General features: G+C 41.5%; 1 long non-coding RNA gene across 1 annotated transcript in view; it reads right to left on the bottom strand.

Annotated features, from left to right (window-relative positions):
* LOC139697907 (uncharacterized) overlaps window positions 1-22,390 on the bottom strand; it is a 390,991-nt gene that overhangs the window by 307,831 nt on the left and 60,770 nt on the right. The window contains exon 2 of the long non-coding RNA XR_011702832.1: window positions 15,836-15,931. This is a non-coding gene — a long non-coding RNA (uncharacterized lncRNA). The remainder of the gene's footprint in view (window positions 1-15,835; window positions 15,932-22,390) is intronic.

Here is a 22,390-nt window from a genome sequence, read left to right as displayed (position 1 = left end):
TCTTTAATGGTTGTCACTCTATTTAAAGGAGTTGAGTTAATTGAGTCGTTGAAAATCAGGGTTTCTTTTTTCAGAGCAAGAGTCATGATGTTGCATTTTCCAATGTTTAAGAGTTAGGCTTCCAGGTATCACACCACAGGGAAAAAAGAAGGAAATAGGGCAAACAGGTGGTATTCCTGGTGGTGGGTAAAATATAATAGTCCTCGGGGACCGTCCGAAACCTACGCACGTACGTGCGTGTATAACAGGGAGAATACCCTGAATAAATTAGTTGCAACATTGCAATCGTGTTTCTCGTAATTATTTCTTATGTAATTATATGGACAGAAATGGTAAAACACGGGAATTACCCAAGAATTAGTCAGCTATCCCATGCGACTGGGGTCGAAGGTTATGCATTGCCAAATTGCTCCGGGCGGAAATAACACGTGCTGTTGTGGAGGTGGAGTTACGCGGGCCGAGGGGAAAGCAACGTAACCGTCCGACCCTCCCCACGTAGGTCCTTTCACCCTCACCGGGCGGCTAGCCTGGTGAGAGTCGGATGGAGAGGGAGAGGACAAAAAGATGCGAGAGGAGAGAAATTTTTTGAGGGAAATTTGGGATTGATGGAGATAAAATGCCTGCCTCAGCACGCCACTCAACCTTTTTCTCCCCTTTCGAGTTCTGCCTGTCCCATTAACTCTACGCTCACTTGCATAACAACTACGTCGGCGGCGGAAGCAGTCCGAGATTTTCCCGTTTCCAGAAGGGGAAAGGAGAAGGGAAAAAAAAGAATCACACTTGAATGGGAGCTCCCCGACGTTCGAATTGGCGAAGGAAAAGTTTTTCCGAGTTGCTGATCAATTCCGCGGAATGTACCTTCAACGACAATGGGGATGGAGCGTCTTATTTCGCCGGAAGGATTTCGTTCCGAAGAATTTTTTTTTCAATTATCTTTTTAAATGATGAGAGAATCCACCAAATTCACTCGAAAAAAAGATAGCAGAAAGAATTTCGAAGATTTCGTTTCGTTTGGTAACGTATAATTACATCCTGCGGTCCTTTTAAATAAGTTGGAAAACGTTTTTAGGCAACAGGTTTACGAACTAGATCTCTTAACTAAACGTTGATTCCACGGAGACAAATCACTTTTCAGCCCATTTAAGCACTGCCTGGGTCTGTAAATACACGGTTAATACGTCCAAAAAATCTTCCACCGATTTTATAAATATATATAAATCAATTTAAATGTCCTCTAAAACAATTGCGAGGAGAATACAAAATATTACCGACTACAGTGACATGTAATATAAACCAGTGATAAGCGGTAAATAAGATTAAACGAGTAAGATCAATTACGGTTAGAATTCTCCATGCAATAAGGCCTTGAGGAAGTATAAATACGTTTGACCTTAAAAAATATTGTCACTTTGAGTACGAAATCAACATTGCGTCTAGCGCAAATAGATTTTAAAAAGAGGTGATCATATCTGAGTAAACCTATGTGGAAACGTATGGATACCTGAGATTTTAATATTAAAAGCTCTATAAGATGCAATAATTTCAGAGCGTAAAAATCATTCGCCTTGACCGGGATTCGACCCCGGATCCCTCAATGTCCGTTTAGCCAGTTAAGCTATCGAGGCGTTCCTCTTGCACTCTGAAATTTTGAGGGGCTTTTAAAGGAACAAGATGTTGTGGCGAAATACCGTACATACAATGTCACAGGCATTCGTAGATTACACATATCTATAAGATATTGTAAAACAAGAAGATGAATTCTCTACCTCCACAACCAATTAAATTGTTTGAAAAGTTACCATATCGAAGCATCTTCTCTAACATTTATGCCACTGAAACACTTGAAAAGTTACATTTTAAAATGACTTCGTGGGGAACCAATTGGTTGAACCAAGGTAAGGGGCTTGTCCTTCCGACTGTGACTGAGAGAATACCACATGCTTTAAGGCTTAGTAGTTCACGGTGATATCTGCCTTCGCGTATCAAAATGCACTTTTGCACGGATTACCTTGGGCAATCTTGCGAATTCAATTCAGGGCCACCTTTCATATTACTAATATTTATGCTGTCTACAGCACAACGATTGGGTGTTAGATTACTGGAAAACCAATGTATTTAATCACATTCCGGTGGTACACAACGAACTATTAATGACCGGAAATACTATCTTCTCTCCAAAATTAACTGTCTCCATGGCGACTACGATATAAGTTAGGAATACATGATGAGCACTTATAGCCAAAGAATGGATTCGCTGAAATCGACTCCGGAAATTGCTCAAGTTACGAAACCTTGGATTCTACATTGGCTGGACTATCTGAATTCCACGAATCGTTCACGGAGACTGATGGGGCAGAAGTTAAAAAAAAAGAAGAGGACCCATATGGATGAAGATACTACTTAAATTAATTGAAATTAAACGGTAAATTCACTCATTATAATGGTTAACAGGTGGCTTGGAAGGCCAGAAAGTAGAGAGCTGGGCCACTGACCTGATGGCCAAGGTTCGATTCCGGGTGATGTCTTTGCCAAGCTTTACCCTCAGCTCCACCCAACTTGTGTCATTTTTTAGGTACCAGATCTATCTAGGAAACCACAGACGAACCACAGGCACAGGGAAAGGAACTGGTCCCCCTTATTACTCTGTTAACGTGTGATCCCCGCACGCAGGATTGGGCTCAGTGTACAAGGTGAACTCTACCCTCACCTATTAAACCAACCGTTGTACTGTCGCGAGGAATAATGGCTTACACCCAAGCTATGAGAGAACTAGCGGCGATATACCAAAGACCAAGCCCTTCGTGCTATATCTGTCACGTACAAGTTTTCCGGGTGGTAGTTCGGTGGCTATATTACTGGCTTCCCATCCCGAGAGCCCGGGTTCGAATCCCAACTGTGATGGTACATATTTTCTAAGGTATCCCGATCTGTACTTGGCTGCCGTATGAAGCGCACTTTAAGCGGAATACGCCGTCCATCGAATGGAACTGTGTGAACCATTTAGCGCCGTTCTTTAAAGAGTAACGCTGGCACTGGGTTTCCCTTCACCCTTCCTCCCCATTCTCCTCCGGAAAATTTTAACTCCCCAAAAATATCCACTTATCTCGATGGTGAAGATGATCTCTGCTGTCGGTCGCCACCCCTATTAAATATTAATAGTACGATTCGCCGGGACCGACGGCCGGCCCTGATCTCCCGGACGTGTCTGCCCTCACGCACGAAAAGACGAATAACAACGAAGGAATTTTCGACGCACGGTGGCTCGAAGAATGCCGGTAGCGGCCTCAAGTTTCTCGCAAGGCGCCCACATCCTTAGCCACTGGCGAAAATAATGCCCCAGCAGCCGCAAAAACCGCCAGATCTCAGCCATCATCACTGCTCCCTAGGTGATCGGTGATTCACGAGCCATTAATATCAAACGCCTCCGTTTACGCCCCTCGCCCCACGTATTAGGGGAAAGGAATTTCGCACGCTCACCCGCGGATGGCCTCGCCGTCGACTCGACTCGTTCGTTCGTAAAAAGTGAGCGTCACGTGTACGAGTAGCAAGCAGCTCGGAGCAACGACAAAAAAGAATAGAAAGGAACGAAGAAAAAAAACCTAAACGCACCCGATCGAGCGGACTTCCAAGGAGAAACCCAATTCGTCATCGAGTTGTAATCCGAGATGGGAGGGGAGAAGAACGGCCGAAAAGTACGGCGACGGAGAGAGCACGCGATCGATTTCGCGAAGGGCAAATAAAGATAGCCTCTCGCCCATCAATGCGGCCGGTAATTGCGACATCTGCGAGGCCTTGCGAGGCAAAGGAGACATCTCAATACAAACTTTCCAGTACAATGCCGTTATAGAAAAGGGAAAACGTCTCATCTTTCGGAGATTGGGAAAGTACCTTCCATTAGAATGACAATTTATCGTCTCCGGTGACTTTTTTTAATTACGACCAAAGTTGGGATTGGGTAGCCATCCGTGACTTGATGGGAAAATGAGGTATCCATGTATGCATATATCTAAGAGTAAATGAAAATAATGGTGGAATAATTGACTTTTGATTTAATAAGAACAATTATTCCCGAATATAAAATGGTAACACGAAAAGAATACAGATCAGAATAAATTCCAGACGGCAGCTCTCATGTAATCTCTTTCTCGATATCAACGGGCGAAAATCATTAAACTATTTCAGATTCAATCCATCTCACATACAATTAAACGAAAATTATTCATCCATGATATTTCAATAAAACTTTCAACACTGCATTGCCTTCTTCGTCAAACTGAATCTGATATCCCCAATTATACGGCTTCAAAACGTAATCAAGTGCTATAACATTTGGTTCTTCACATCCAGTCAGCATTTATTACCCTGCCAATGATGACACCAGAATAACGCCTCAACATTGGAATCACCAATTGAAAAATACAAAACTTTAATTTTAAAATTAAAACTAAAATTTAAAAATTAAAAATAAAATCCACATCTACACCTTTCACTTAATAGCAGTGACTTTCAGACATTGTTATTTCACGGCACACAATAAATACATACTACAGATAAAATTCTACCGCACACCAAAAATATAGTTTGTCTGTGTTTATATTGTTTCTTACATCTCCATACAACTATGTTTGCTTAAAATTTTCTTCTTAAGAGTCATTTCTAACGGACATCGCACGATAAAAAGTTTATAACTAATATGCATTCAAAATACGTTACGCTTGCGTACTTCTCGTAGCACAACATCCTTTCACGAGCACACGGATTAACCATCCGTGCCCTATGCGATGAAATTCGATTTACTTTTACGTGCACCGAACTCACTTTCCCGCAAAAATTTAAACCCTAAAAAATGAACTCAATCAGACGCAATAAATTTCTTATCGCAAACGTTGCTACCTTCCCGCAGACCGAATGAGAAACTAAAACAAAAATTTTCCAAACAAAATATTGAACATTGGAATTTCGGGAAATAATGCTACGTAGAAGTGGCAACAAATTCCTGTGAAAAGGAATACGTTGGCACCAAAGACCTTTATTGATATTCCCTAAAAGTTACGGCCAATTTGATATATAAAAACGTCCGGATGCTTAAAATAAGACAGACTGGTGCAGACTGAATGATATCCGAATCTGATAAGAATTAGGAGGGGAGTCGCATAATAAATTTTAAGGAAAGCGAAGAAGTATGAGACTGGCTAGTTTTTTTGTATCTTCCTCTCTGTTAAGTTTCCATTCTTGTAAACTTGCCATTATGGCAAGCGTCCAATGGAGTACGCGAATCTCTTGGTCCAGAGAAATATACGTCGTGAAACTCGTAGGTAATCATAAAGAACTCATTTTGGGCATTTTCCTGGATTTATTTTCTAGACCCTCTAACTCCGCCGCCACAGATAAATTTCTTTTATCCCCTCCATAACCTTTCTTCAGGGGTTAGTCGATGGACAATGATATTGAACTCTGATAGGATGTCTACTTTTAAGGTGTTATGACTCATCTTACACTCTCCACCATAAATTTTGCCAAAATTTTATTGATTCCTCCGATGATACGCAATACATTTTCAAAAGGTTTCGCAACTTTTTCGCATATTTACTTTAATTTCCTTATATATCTTTTATTCAACATTCAGACAGTCATCACTTATTCATGTCGATCGTTGTTATAAAGAGATAAAGGGTTTTCCAGAGTACAGATAAAAATTGTTCAGAAATGAGAGATTTCGTGAGCAACATTCCTCGCTTAAAACGATCGCTCTTGTGGGGAGCCTTAAGGGTATAACGAGCAAATCTTTACGCCAGATAAACGTGCAGATAACTACCATACCGATGACATTATCGCATTGCCTCTGCACGACCTTAACCCCTCCCCAACTCCTCCATCCTTCCCTTTATCTCTCCACGGTGAGAACAACTTCCAACAATTTCAAAGATATTTTCAACCTACATTCACAGTGATTTAGGTACGGAGGTCAATAATTAACGTTATTATTTATTGTTTTTACCACACCTGCCACACTGCACAAAATATATTTGTGAGAATTCACAGCGTCATTTCTCGGAACATCCGCCTCAACTTTACAATGAAAATCAATCGATTTTAAGTGCATACTCGCCAATTTATTGAAACCACACAACACGTTACAATGCCTTACATTGTTTGCAAGGGACATGCAATGAATCTTGTAGGTGTAAAGAGGTTTACCTCACGGGATGGAAATGATGATGGGCTGGAGAACGGATTGTGAGGAAGGCTATTGCAAGTGAGGGTGAGAAAAAATGAGGGGAGGTGAATTTTATTAGAAACCCAGGAGGTTAACCTTAACATAGTAAGAGTCAATCTTTAGTATATTTGGGATTGTGAGCGTGCGAAAGTGAGTTAAACAGTACGTGTACGTGTATATAACATACTGCTACTTGCTACGGATAGTACGTGAAATGACAATTACGAGCATTAGTCTTCGGTCCCCGGCATCTCGTTTCAACCGAGTTCATATTTATATAATTACATTTTGTAACGTTCTCCGTCTTTGAAATGTTTTTAGCATAATTCGGACAACCACCAGGGAACCGAGAAGTGGGGGGGGAAAGGGTTTGGCTAGACTGCCTCCCCACAACCCCTGGCTACGTGCCTAATTCACCCACATTTCGAACACACCAGAAGCCACGAATTCAGCTGGAATTTTCACCCGCCGCGCAAGCGAGAAGGAGGCACTCCGCTCATCCGGACCGAGGTAAGAGATGGGCATACATCCTGAAGCAGTCTCGTCGGCTAGACAATAATGACAGAAGCGTCTCTGGGAAGACAGCGGGACTAGCGACCGCGACCTGCAGGCTCTCGCTCCGGGGCGGAGGGGAGGCTGAAAAGGTAGGGTGGAGAGGGTATCTCCCCTTCTAAGGCAGGAAGTGCACCGCGGACGGTGGTGGGGGGGGAGGAAGGGATGGATGTGGGCAAAACGGGCTGGATGGGGCGGCAGGATGGGGGCAGAAGAGTGGTGGTGGGAACGGGAGGCGATCCCCGGCGGTCGGTGAAGATGCTGGCTGACTGCTCCCCATACTTACGGAGCGAGAACTTGCAACCAAACGAACGGAAGGATTTTTGAGTGTCTCTCAAGACGGCGCTGGTCCTTGAGGGAGAGAAGTGAGGGAGGAGAAACGAGTTGGTATGGGGAGGGGGATGAATAAATAAATAAACATCTTTGCTGGATGGAGAGACTGAAGAGGGATCCTTACTCCACTTCAACCCTTGTCCGACAAGGGTCGGAAAACGAGGGACAGATTAGTACGAGTGTGGGAATGAGCATTACGGGCTCGCTGATTATCATGCTAAAGTCGCTTGCTTCGTCAATTGACGGTTGCTCCTGACTGATCCTTTGTTAGAACGTTCTTCAGACGGTACCGACGACGGAAATAAACTCTCACTCAGGCGTGAGAAAATATGTAACATCTCAACGCTGCCATTCCCTTCCTATTTACCTATCAAAAAAACTAGATACGAAAGCACTCGTCCCTTTTTGGAAAGGTACAAAAAAATGTTACGTAGCTTTTCACGAGACACATAATCATATTTCGCCACACTTAGACGCCCTTATCAGTTCAACATCGGGTGGAGCTATACGTTTGGGAAATCAGAAACACTAGTTTTACACTTGAAATTTCCCACGCACGTGGACGCGCCAGATACACGAGCGATAATTAGTCGAAACTCCGTTGTTACCGAAGGGAGACTTGTGATAAGTTCATAAATTGGTCAGATAAGAACCAATTCTTATTCATGCAATTCTACCATCATGTGATTTATAAATATTTAATTCAAGAAATGAAAATCCAAATCCTCGCCGCCGTGACAAGCGTGAACGCATTCACTAAACAAAGTGCACACGAGGAAGTCGGGATGAATTTCACGGCCGCACAAGAATTTCTGCGATAACTAGCCTAACGTGCGAAATTCACAGGCTCGAGTACAAAGGAAAGTCCGGTTGAATCGGCATCACCGTAAGAATCTCTATGGCACACACTCTCACAGGTAAATTCTACACTAACACGCGGAATTTCTACGGCAGGTGACAAGCCTATCGAGTGCATTCCTTCAACAGGCAAGGGGATTCATCGTTAAGCCAGGCCCACTGCAATAATATCCCATAGCAAGCAATCTTGAGAAAAAATCTACGAAATCCTAAGAATTCCGAAAAACATTCGCGCAGAAATCTTTGAATACGTAGCAGAGAAACTAACCTGTAATTGTAGTCATACAAAAAACTTAATACTTAGGCAATTCGGAGGACAAAATTTATAATGACCAATGAAGCCAAAATAAAAATAAAACATTTTTCCGCCCTCTTCCTCTTTAAATCGATGCAGTTGACCCTGAGAACACGCCGATTCATTCGGAAAATAAGTGCGCTGCGCGAAAATTATAGACCCACTGAACGGAAACGGGTACACATAAAACCGCCAATTCGGGTGCTTGGAAGCGGAACGCGCTGCAAGAGTGACATTAAAAGATAAGAGAGACTCTTACGTGTCAAGAGGGCCGAATTTATCCATTCCACTTTCATCGTATCCTTCTACCTCAACGTAATTGTTGAACTAGCTGAAACCTTCAAGAAAACACCCTAAACCGACAGGAAAACTCATTTCGCGTAGAAGTTTCACTTCATTATTAAATTAGCGGTAGAATACCGGGCTACGGTAGGTTTTTGATGGCCCATGCACGGCACACTCCTTTCCTCAAAATTCATCACTTATACGACAAGAAGTTTGCCTAAAACCCTTACTTGACAATACGCTAATTCATTATTCAGTCTGTATACTTTCTACCCATCCCCAAAATATCTATTCTTTCCCTCTCTCTACTTTTTTCTCTAGCATTCTCCCCTCTATTAGCGTCTTAAGCATCCGATTGCCTATCAGTATCTCCATAATCAACATGTCCTATTGTCTTCCAATTTCTCCCAGCCACTATATCCCCAACCATGCCCAGAACTTCCCCTTTGTTTTCGTTTCAGCCCATTTCAACTTTCCATTCTCCTTCGCACCCACATCTCATTAGTCTTCAATTTACGCGTATCCTGTTGCACTAACTACCATGTTTCCGAGCCACACAAAGCTCAAAATCTCAAAGTTTTCAAAACCTTTATCTTTACATTTTTGCTTAGAATGTCAATCATCAACACGCGCCGCTTTGCAAGCACTTCCTTACCTGATTCAATTCCGCTTTTAATGACCCGACTACTTTACCCACCATCCAGGGAAAACACCTCCTAAATAGGTGACCTATTCGATCCTTCCTAGCAGATGTCCCTCAATTTTAATGCTAATTTTGGTCTCCTTACTTCTTGAGAATTTCATTATCTCCTTTCGGTTCATTAAACGCATAATGAGAGACCATAAAAATGGGCGGTTTAGGGAAATAAACTGAGCAAGACTCAGAAAGCAAATGAGTATTTATTGCCTTAACTTTCCTCATTTAATCCTTGATCCGTTAGTTCGGGGTCTCTCAAACTCAACGACTCCGAAATATCGGTCCACGTACGACGTATGTAAACGACACTATTCCTCGTCGACTGGTGATGAAGCTGCCCTTGGTCGATCCGATTGTTTCAGGCATACCCACATCCGAAATTTGAGGAATTCGCCCTGAGAAGCATCAATCAAAGAGGTACGATGGGAAATAGAAAGGCGGGAAGTGTGGTCTTTGGAAATGCGTGGGAAACTTGAACGTTTGTGAGAAGAGGAGCTCTGAGGTAGAAAAGAAATTAGCATGGAATAGGGAATAATGGCGGGTTGTAGTAGCCCAACTTCAGAATGTACTCTCGAATGACGCTGTTCAGGTACATTTCGAACGCGGTTCAGGCGACTCAAATATTATTGATTACGACTAGTATTTCCCGGCATGGCCTTGTTACGATCTCAAGTCCACGAAAAGGATGTCTGCTTTGTTTGCACGGCAGTGGAAAAAATTGACCATCTTAATTCATATGCCAAGACCGCGTATTTCCCGAGGTCAGATATGGTCACGGTTCGTTGCAGTTCGCAAGTGGAAGACAGGGGGGCAAGACATTTCGGAAGCCTTGTTGAACGAAGAAAATGACTGGAAATATGAAAAATGCGGTTTATGGGAAGCCTAAAATAAGTGGAAGTAACTTAATATCAGTGTACATCGTCGACACTGACAAACGAAATGCTATCTGAGAAGTCATCTGCAAAATACGCCCCAAATAGGCATCTATCCATTACAGAAAGACATAAATTGAGTAAGATCATCTCCTGTGGCTCTTAGATCAAACCACGAAGCTGTCATGGCGCAGATAGAATCAACGAAATATAAAGACCTCTTCATTAAAGTAGACATAGCCACATATTATTCCTAGGTAGTCTACCGTTTAATACTTCGGGAAGGTTCTAAATGGACTGCACATCGCTAAATTTCTTATCCTGGCCTCACAAAACAAAAAACTGACACCCCCAAATAACAATAAACCCTTCTTAAATTACAAATACATTTTACCTTCCTTTACTCCGTTCAATGTGTTTATATTTTTCCTCCTTGCTTAAAGTTCTCCCCTCTATCGGAGACTTCAACATCCCATTCCCAAAAATGTGTTGTCTCAGGCTTAACTTTATGGTATTTGCATGACATATTGAAATGAAATAATTGACTTTGCAATTCCACACACGTTTAACTCGTTACTTAATAAATTAATTCCTTCATTCATTTCTTAATTCATTAATTCAATTAATTAACTCCACACACAAAGTGTGTAGAATTGCAAAGTCAATTATTTCATTTCAATATCCCATTCCCAATCAAAACGCCCTGGATCCATTTTCCAGTCTCCTTTGGATTTATTTCAAAAGTCCTCTCTCTTCCTCCAACTTGCTCAATCCCTCTTCGATTGTTTTCCTTTCTATCCATTTTACCTTTTCCATCTTTCTCCGTACCCAAATCTCAAAAGTATCCCATCCATCCCTATTGTTTTGCTTCAACGAACATGTTTCTAAGCCGCTCAAACCCACGCTCCAAACCATAGTTTTTATTTCTTTTTTTCCGATTAAAAACATATAAAAATCCTTCCCGAAACATCTAAATTGTTACATTCCATTAAGAATTGAATGAATAAAAGTTATAAATAATGCCTCTGGCTTCAAGTTGGGGAAGCGTCTCATAGCAAATAATATAATATCTTACTATTTTCAATTGATTCATCATTTATTGGCACCAAGCATCGTTTAAACAGAAAATTTTCACTTCCAAATTTTTCAGCTTAACCGCCAATGGAAAGTGACACGTCAGTTGTCAGTCGAAACACGTTGGACGTCAATAAATAATGCGTCAAAATTTCCAGTGGCACGCCCATTTATTATACAGTTAAGTTTTTCCTAGTTCCAACCCAGTATTTAAGTATTCATTCCACGAACTAGATTCGCATGCCATTCAAAAATGAAAATTATTCATTACAATACAACGACCGACCCCATTCCACTAGTAGTATTGGCAAGAGGTTCATCCGTGAGGAAGCATGACCCGTCGCGGGTGCATTAGCACCTACTCATGATCTACTGAGCCCGCCCGACCGATTGAGGGATCACAATGAGGCCGAAATACTCACCTGACAGCCTCTGTTTATTTTTTCGACTCCTTTCCGAATTGGCGGCGTGTCGCGGTTGGGTCGTTTCACGTCCATCCCCATCGATCCCATTGATGCCAGGATGGCCTTTTTTTTTGCTTCCGGACGCCCTGTTTATGCCGAAATCAGGTTGAGCGTCCTCCAAAATGCTTTGTCTCCGTGTAGCATTATCTGTCTTTCTCTCTCGCCTTTTTTTTCAACCATTACCCATCGTCTCAAACAAGGGGAGATCGTGACAGATTCTACGAGGTTGGTTAGGGAATTGGGAGTCCTTTGCCCGTGAAACCGATAACGGCCCAGGTCGAACAACAGTATCGAAATGTGTGCCTTGCTCGTCATATTACAAGCTTCTCACGATGAAAACAAATGCAAACCTTCGTGAGGATCCCATATACTAGCAGCACATTCTAAATGAGGCCTAGCCAACGACAGATAACATTTCTCTTTTACCTTTACACCGCATTTACCAAGTACTCTTCTAATAAATCCTAATTTTTCTGTTAAAAGTTATCATACTTTTCCCAGATACCTGTACTTTTCAACTTATTTTTCTCCTTGCTTCATTGACCAAGAATTGTGAAAAAATACATCAATGTACGTGCATATTTTCGGTCGAAAGGTTAAGACCGAAAAGTTTCGTAATAAGACGGCATGCCCCCACCTCCTCTCACATGTCGAAGGAAAACAATGTCTCCTTAGACACAAAGTAAACAATCTCCGGAAGACTGATAAGCTTCCTCGCACCCCCCACCCCCCAGACTCCATTCCACCAGTAGTTCCTCCCATGTCTCTTGGCGTCAAGGACAGGAAATAATAGCTCATGCCACTGTGAAAAACATTTAAAAGGAAAATTTCTGAAGCGAAACACTCGAGCCGAGATTTTAAAGATGGTGCTGGAAGAATAAAATTGTCTGAGGCGTCACTTTGTGGAAGCGATTCATATCGGAAAAGAAAGAAATACTTGGTTGTTCCACATATATATGTGGAACAACCAAGTATTTCTTTCTTTTCCGATATGGTGCTGGAACATAATTCGAAAGATTAAATTTTTGCTGATACGTATGACACATTCTCGGTTGCTTTCTTTTCCAATTCAAGACTAATAGACTCGCCGCCGTACATCTTCTGTACCATTTTATTTTAATATCAGTATTATTTTCGTAGGATGATAGAGAAAATAAGTCGACAATTCCCACAGTATTAAGATAACTACTATTTACTGCAATTATCAGAAGTCAATACGTGCGTTCCACAGTTAATATAGATGAATGGCCCTTAACAAACAGACACCGTAAAAACAAACAGCATCGCCAGATATTTATTCCCACTCAACTATCATTCACACAAGACTAATTTAAATTAATCTCATGTCAAAAACCGGAAGTTCAGTTTGAGTGGCAATTTGACCTACCGGCAGCAAAAATGGAGAGAATTCATCATAAGGACGAGACAATTCAACTCCATTTTCCGTATCTCTTACGGAAATGTATGCATGTATGTAAGAATCACCTGACATCAAATTTCTAGCTATTCATTCATTTATATGTATATACTCTGCAAGCCAACACGAGGGTGTGTGGCTGGGGATCATTTTTAGAATTAAGGCCACTCAAATGCAAAGCGATTTAATACCAAAGGCAGTACTCTTACGGGGGGCACGAAGTTAGAAGAGGTTGAAGGCATAGAGATTACACACACGCGCAAGAACGATAACCCCACCCCCGGAGTTCTTGCTGGATAGTGAACCTCGAGAATGAAGAACAGGCACAGGCGGTCTTACAAATATGTACGGTTATTTTTGAAATCGTCAAGTGCCATCGTTATTCTTGAAAATCCAAAATCCCTTTTACCTCCATTAAATTGGAAATATTTATTTATCGACTTAATGGGGCGAGGTTGAGACCTATAGTCCCTTCTTCCACCTAACCCAAATATTAGGGTGCTTTAAAACATTGAATTAATTTTGGAATTAATTTTGTAGGCATATTTTTATCATACAATAGCAGCTTTGTTCATACATATGACGTAAAAATAATTTTTCGTAAAAAGGAAAATGCAATTACTGTTTCCCTTACTGTCATTAGGCACCGTGGTAGCCTACTAGTAGTGGGTAGAGAGTAGCGGTTAGAGAGTAGTGAGTAGAGAGGGCCATAGGCTCCTGGTTTTTCTGCATACCATATAAGCTCTACCATCACCTTTCAAGGAAAATCACGGTTTAATTACTGTGGTTTTTATCACAGTCTGCGCTGCCACGACTGGATCTACATAAATCACGTATCCTCAGTCAAGTAATATTTCTGTGCAATCCGTAATAAAATAAATATAGTGTTTATCGTCTCTTTTTACACCCACTTCAAAATCCTTTACCCTGTCCGAAATTTTAATTTCACGCCCCCAAAAAAGGATTCCTTTTAAACATCCCTGATTATTAATTTCCAATGGAAAGATTCAAGCATACACAAACGCAGGTTAACCACAACCCCACTCTTACGAATGAGTGTTTCCACATCTTTCCTACTTCGTTCCTGGCCCTCCCTTTTTGCCTCACCTGTTTGCTTCCTTCGCCCTGCTTCCCTCCTTCCAATCACTATATTTCCCCCCTCCCTACATCCTCCACCACCGCCGATCACCCCGGACAAAACGAAGAGGAATGGGCCGCGCTGGAAAAGGCCTAGAGGACGGCGATCCGCCCTAATGCTTTAAATGGCCATTCGAGCGGAGAATTCGGCTTCGATTGATCCCTCCTAAAAACTACCTCGTCTCCACTCTCGACTCTTCCGATTCGGCACACAATCACTCCCAAGCAGATCCCTGTGGGCATATATATATATATATATATATATATATATATATATATATATATATATATATATATATATATATAACACTAACACTTTTGCAAAAGCCTCACGGACGAGAATAATAGTTTTTAAAGGTTAGCACTAGGGGATAAGGACAAAAAACAAAAAAAAGAAAATAAACTCACTAGTTTTCGAATTTTCGGTGGTCCAAGCCACCTTTCTCAAGGAAGAGAAGTTCAGAGCTCAGTTCTGTCCTTGCCTGTCCTGTCGTGTTTCAGTGTTTTTGTATATGTCTACTAGTGCTGATAAATATATACGATATATATATATATATATATATATATATATATATATATATATATATATATATATATATATATATATATATATATATTGTGTGTGTGTGTATATATATATATATATACACACACACACAATAAATATATATATATATATACATACACACACACGCCTATATCCACGACGCGCACCAATGCACGAACGGCCGGCGGGCACTCTCGTGGGTTCCGATCTCATAGAAGACCAAGGATGCTCTCCACGATGCTCCCACAGCGCAGCGGAGCCGCGAACGAAAACAAGAGCACGGGGAAAACGGCGCATTCCGCAAAAACTACAATCATGGGGAATCGAACAAATTTCGATGCTGCAAAGGTTCCACAGCGGAGATTTCCCGCTAGCCGTCCGAGTTTGTTGCCCGCTGGCTCTCTTGGGCGAAACGAAATGTCATGGGTCGACTGGGTGGATAGGGGGAGAAGGTATAATAAGATCATGGTAGACAGTGGAAAGAAGAGGAAATGAACTAATTGGACACTTCCTGAGTCACAATAGTTTATTGGATACCGCAATGGAAGGTACAGTGGAAGGGAGGATGAGCGCAGAGGAAAGCAATTACCAGACGCAGCTGCCAGAAGAGGCAAATCGTAAATTTCGATGTGGCTATATAGACAATTTTTTCGCTGCACGTCATGAGTATCGCTGAAAATATTCGGGAAAAATAAATGAATCCGTGCTAATTGAGATTCTTCGGAAAAATTGCAAAATTAAGTTTTTTTTTATTTCCAAAGCACTTTGATGGAGAACAGTGTATCCTGGGCATCAGGATACTGTCAATAATGACTCACTTATATGGGCATGGAGTGCTTGCTACAGCAGAAGCAGAGAAAGGAATTTAACCAGCAGCGGACGAACGATGTAAGGAAGGATATAGAGGAGTCACCGATTATAAAACCCCCTACATTTGAAAGGCCGAAGTGTGTCAAGGAAGACACGGGCAAGACCAAGAGTGATTGGACACATTTTGAAACAAAATAGTTTACTTGATATCAAATCGCAAGGGTCTAATGGAAGGGTAGGAATAAGGAGGAAAATCAAGGATGAATTTCATACTCACGCGAATCAAAAGATGGAAGGCGGCGAAGGGATGAAGAAATTGGCAGAGGGGTTGACAGACTGCAAGGCTGCTGCGGGCAATCCTGGCATTGATAACCTAGGGTAATGAAAGAAAGAGCGGCGAAATATAAAAAAATGAGAAAATAAATAGCATCGGTAAATTATATCTCGAAAAAAGCTAACACATATAAAAGGTTGACGAAATGACTTTTCATAGACATGTGAGATTAAATTCCATCTAGTTTTGGATTTCTAACATCGTTTTGCGTAAGGTTGGTAGCTTGTTTAACCAAGTGCATCTAATCTTCAACGCGAAAATAAAATTATTTTCTCCAATGACGAAGAGAAAAGTGAATCTACTTTTCACAGATTTTGAAATGAATGCTAAGCATTAATTTTAGCACAATCTCGAATACGCATCACTTAAATTAATTACGTTAATACGAAATTTTATGAGACTAAACAAGTGGCAAATCTACCATTACGAGACTTCGATGTTTATTATCTTTCAGAGGTAACGTTTCCCCTTCAAGCACGTGTGCACGATTAGAAAATGACCCCATATAATGCTGTCAACTTATAAAAGAGTACTCATTCGGATAAGAAGGAAGATATTACAAACTTGAGTGAATCACATTCGGAAGCATTCGTTTTCGCAATCATACGCACAAACTGCGGCGAAAACAGAGCGGAAAAAGACGTTTCTATCGGGGCCTCGCCCATACTGAATATAAAAGAACAGCGGGTCCGCTCGGTATATTACGGTTGACTACGAAAGAGCAAGCCGATCAGGTTTTCCACCTTACCGCGCATAGTAACATTCCTAACAACCCGTTATCACCCAGACAAGTTCTAAGAGCAAGCGCACTGACTCGGGGACGGAATTGTACCCATTTCGAGGTCACCCGTGACTTTTACTTGCGAACGCTATGGAGACTAAGATTAATCAAGTATTTTCATTTACGCTTCAGTCTATCGCCCGCGACGACGGTATCCCCTTCGGTCCCTGAAAACTACTACACAGCCTTGCTTACCCTATAAAGTGATCTGAACAAACCCTTTTTGACCTTCCTCTTAACTTCTCGTGGGTTCTATCCTGCTTTATACCGCCCATAATGTACATTCTCTTCCAACACTCCCCCTTGCCCAACCATTCACCTTCCTCTTGCGCCCTTCAAAATACCAAAACCCTTCCTCGATCAACACCCCCTCCGTTCTCCACTTCTCTGCCTTCTTCACATTTATCCCACCAACTTCACCTTTCCTCAAACACTTTCCTTTCATCTCCTCCTCTCTACACAATTTACTTTTTCCATCCTCTTCCAAACCCTCCCCTCAAAGAGCTTCCAGTCAATAACCACCATTCTTTTCCCCTAGGACGAAGTTTCCGAACAATTGGATGCGCTTCACTTTAATGCTTTCGCTCACTTCTCTGCTCAAAAGAGTCCTGGAAGTATTTTCCTCCACCAAACTCCTTCTATAAGCACGATTCTTCTGTTCTGAGCACGATTCTCTAATTCATCTAAGCACGATTCTTCTGATTTCTTCTGTTCTTAATATACATAAATGACTTAAGCACACACGTTAGTAGCAATCTAAGGTTATTTGCTGACGACACGGTGATATACAGGGAAATAAGGAGCCAACTAGATCGCGAGCTACTCTCTAGAGACTTAGACAATATCTCGGGATGGTGCAATAAATGGGGATTAACACTTAATATAGATAAATGTGCAGTTTTGAAATTTTGGAATAAAGGAAGCGAGGAACAGGATATAAACTACAAAATAGAGGGTTCCGTATTGACTACGGCAAATCAAGTTAAATATTTGGGGGTTGTTCTAACACCACGCCTTTCATGGGGAGCACATATCAGGACAATATGCGGATCAGCTTTAAAGAAACTTGGCTTCATAAAACGGGTGGTGGGGAAATGTAATGAAAAAGTTAAAGAGAGGTGTTATTTTGCTCTAGTTAGACCTCATTTGGAATATGCCGCAAGTATTTGGGATCCGTGGGAGAAAATTTGGCAAAAAGAATTAGATAAAGTCCAGAGAAAATCCGCTAGATTTGTTAAAAATTGTTATGATAAAAACACAAGTGTGACAGGTCTCTTAGGGGATTTAGGCTGGGAACCACTTGAAGTGCGGAGAGAACAAGCGAGGCTTAGACTTTTAGAAAGGTTCAGAACAAACGAGTTTAAATATGACACTGAAGGAATTATAATGGCCCCACACTACTTAGGTAGATCAGACCACAAAGATAAACTAAGGGAGATAGATTCCAAGACAGATAGGTACAAATACTCATTCTTTCCCCGAACAATCAGTAATCATAATAGCAAGAAACCGAAGTAACTTTAGAAATATTAAAAACTTTGAATTTACAAGTCGGAACAAAATTAAACACTATAGAGATGTTAGGTATACTTTCAGGTGCATGTGTATGTTAGTTGGTAGTTTGAGTGTTTGCATGTGTGTGGGGTGTAAGTGTTCATGCATGAATGTATGCCATGTTTTTTTTTATATATGATTTTGTCGTTATTGCATGCGATTTTTTTTTTCAATTATTTTTCTTTTCTAAATTATGGGTGGTGTCCTAGCACCCCCCGCCACACGCCCTTGCGGCGGCTTGCGGGGTATTGAGTAGATGTAGATGTAGATGTAGATTCTCCCCCTAATGCCCTTCCTACAACCCATTTGCACCTTCTAAATACGTGAATTGACACGCGAGATCCACCTGCTCTGATTATTGTCCTCCTACATCACCGTCTAATTTGGTCACATTGCTTCTTCATTATTTCATCACTTTCCTTTTCACGTGACTTGCAATTCCAGGGGAAATTAATGATAATTAGACTGTATTTTCTTGAGGGAGTAATCTAGTACCAACACAACAACGTAAGATAGTGATGCTCCGTTTAATATCTCACACTGGTCAATTAGTTTCGCGTATTAAAAAGAGCAATGCTCTTCAATAACGCTCATGTACATTCCGAAACAAGGCATTGCATGCAGTCACGCCAGCTGGATAGGTCAATAGACTCGTGCGTGGGAGTTCACGACCATGAACAATATTGAATCGGTCGAAATGGAAGTTTTATTCTCCCGTTGCGCATGAAAACATGGCCACAACTGGCAAAGGCACGATGTTTTCGCAAGCGCATAATTCCGAGGCCTAACTCTATGTAAGTCACATATCCAGGGACGTAAAATCCTTCGCAGATTTCCAAAATGTACTGGACGACCGCTTTAAATTCAATAATGGATTATCTGGCACTTACAATTAGTAGTGCTTACATTAAATCATGACGGGAGAGGAAAGCTGTGGAAAATGTGGCAAATAAAGCACAGAACGTTGTCACCTGATCTCATTATAGGGAGAAACTGATCCGAGAGCGTTGAATAAAGCTGTGAGAAATACGGCAGCTACATGTATTAACTACATGGACATTCCAAATATTGCAATTGCATATCATTGGAAAAATTAACCAAATCACAGTTTGGATCAAAGGGTGTGGGGCAAATGGCAAACGGCACTTATCCTGCTACGAATGTACGTGAAATATTTCGCATTCCTGCGTTCTGAGAAAGTTATCGAGTATATCAGGAACTGTCAGCAACTGCGCATGGCCCACTGTAATGTACGCCATTGAAAAAAATTGCCTGAGTAATTATTCGTGGGGAAGATACATGTTATTTCTTTCTGTATAATACCACCAATGATAACTAAGAGGATTGTATTTCTCCATGGGTCCTTAAGACCCAGCGGGACATTCAGTGCAGAAAAATAACACTTACATTCAATACAGAGCAACGATAACACCGGGATATTATTGAATATGAGCAGGAACGGAAATAGAAAATGCAGATGCAAAAATTGAATGTTTTTCCTCGATGACACTCCTTTCGTAAATAAATTACGCAGACTCATCGTACATGTCATGTATTTGGATACACATGACACTTCCTTCCCTGCTCATGCAAAGTCGTTGCGCTGAAAATGAACACCAAAAAGAGAGAGAAGTGACATATAACGTCAAAACCGATGAAAATCCCTCAGGAAATCCGATGAAATGCATACTACACTCCGGCCGAGAGAGCTTCACCGAGCGGACGCACTTTCCCCGGGAATAACTGCAGACGCGCGCGTGAAAACACACCAAAAACAGAAGGATGTCCCCCAACGCAATGGTGAGCTCGGAAGCCTCGGGAGCCAAGTTTCCGTGAATCGCGGCTGCGGAGCGAACAGTTTCCGATGTTCCCCGGGGGGGGGGGGGGGGGGATTTGTGTCGCGGAAAGGAATCTCCTTCCTCGTCCCAAATACTGCAAGGAACAGGCACTTGGAAAGCGACGAGGAAGTGTCACCGACGATACCCGTCGCTCCCCGGCATATCGGTTTCGGGATGAAGATTTTTCTTAAAGCGAGCGAGAGGGACGTCGGATAGGGTAATGATTCGCCCCGATCGCGGTGGTGTCGGCTGGAAAGGGGAGGGGGAAACATTTTCACGCGTCGCCACCGTGCTAGTTTTCCCGCGGACAGCTGATGCCACGATTTTTTCATGCAGGGATACAGGGCAGACCACTCGTTTCCTAACATCGTATTAATCTCCACTTTCTCGAAAAACTAACCCTGATTTTTTCAAAATTTTTCTGACGAATGTTTGAACCTGATTGAATCCTTATTGTGGATCAATATGTACTTCAACGCTGAACGTGACACTGATACCACTGCAGTCAGTTCACATATCGTTATTTTTCAATATTGCATGATAGCATGATCATGTGCGAGCCTATGTATAGGTGTAATTGTGCATATTTATACATTAGGGCATATTTGCGCATAACAGACCATTGTCCTATAGTCCCGCCACACGTTCTTGCGGAGGCTTGCGGTGAATCGCGTAGATATGAATGCAGTCAGAGCGCCTTCCTGCTCCATAGCACCGAATTGATTTGCAACTCAGAGGAACATTGTCTTCAACTGGAATTCCCGATTCGCATTTAACTTTGTCACATTTTCAAGAGAAAGCCTCCCTCAAGAGAAATGCACGCCTTCAGTTCTCCGAAGAAACTATTCCATAATAAATTACAGACGGAGATGTGCGAAAAAATTTAAAAAATCAACCTTTTACATTAAGGGACAAAAACTGATTAGTTAAGGGCGAATAGGCTAGACTTAGCTCTTTGCTAGACGGATTGCATAGTCACATGTTGAAACCCTAATGATGCCATCACCAGGCACTTGGAATGACCTATCTAAAGCAAATCCTATCCAATGATATGTGCAGCACTAACTAAAACACTTCAGATTTTTGGACATTAAAGCAGACCATTACATAGAGCATATCGTGATTCAAATGTTAGGCAAAATAATCAAAAGATGCAATCGAATAATATCGGCGTAAATTTTCAAAAGTCGAGTTTGCCTTTTCAGCTGACCACTTTTAAAAGACTCAATAAGAGCGCATAGAAAACAATTAACGAAATACGACAACTCAACTATGATACGCAATCACCAAAAATAGAATCCCACCAGCATAAAATGGTGTAAAAATGCAGCGAAGGTTGAGTGAATTTTTTTGGAAATCACTGTCGCGGTTTTACTCTCAACCGAGAGAAATTTCAATATTGCCCCTAAAACGTGAATTGGGCATGAGGAATGAAAAAATCATTCGGGTAACCGATTCCATATTAATGATACCACCCGATGCACATACGTAGCGTAGAAAATAACGAACATAAATTAATCAGCGTGAATCGAAATGTCTCGCCAACTATTAAAAAAAGATGAGGGAATGATGAAACGTTTCCAATCAAAAAATTACCCCCTTCGGCAACACCCTATCCACCGATAACTTTCATGGAGAATACAATGGAACTTTTTGTCCGGTAAGAATTCAATTTATACTCCACATCACGAAAAAAATCACACGAGGGCGTTTCCATTTCTTTTGTCACGCCATCAAATTTTACGGATGCGACGAGAAACCAAGGAAACAGTGGCATTCGCACCGGGCAGAGACCAACGAAATGATGACTCATCGAGACTATACATTCAGCTCCAAAAGTGGAACTTGAGGTCAAAACACAGATGGCAAATATGGAAAGAGAGAGACTCAATATGGATCGTAAAGAATGTCAAGGGCAGCCATAACAATCGCCTCTCGTAAGCCACATTTCGCGTAAAGGAAAGTCGCTTCTCAAACGTTTCTCCTGGCGCTTGTAAGCTGTCGGGTCCCGAGAATTGAGTTATCCCCGAAGAAACAGCACTTCCATTCTTTACCCCGGAGTAAAGTTACGCCGGCGGTACGCTGTGTCGCATTTACGGAATGTCTCAAACAAATTTATTCGCGGCAGATTGGTCAGTTTAAATTAGGAAACTCATCGAATACTCCAGATTTATCGCAAAATATTCCCGGACTTAAAAAAAAAGAAATCTTCACAGATTTTATCGTTTTCACGGGGTTAACTTCTCATTATACAAGAAACTTTATCGTTTACTTTATACAAGTACGATTTACCTTCTTATTCTTGATATCGCAACAGTAGCAAAA

The sequence above is a fragment of the Hetaerina americana genome, unplaced genomic scaffold (genome assembly GCF_022747635.1).
Source record: "Hetaerina americana unplaced genomic scaffold, ioHetAmer1.1.p SCAF_8, whole genome shotgun sequence".
Taxonomy (NCBI): domain Eukaryota; kingdom Metazoa; phylum Arthropoda; class Insecta; order Odonata; family Calopterygidae; genus Hetaerina; species Hetaerina americana.
The sequence above is the reverse complement of the archived record's forward strand: the minus strand, read 5'-3'. Positions and strand labels throughout refer to the sequence as shown.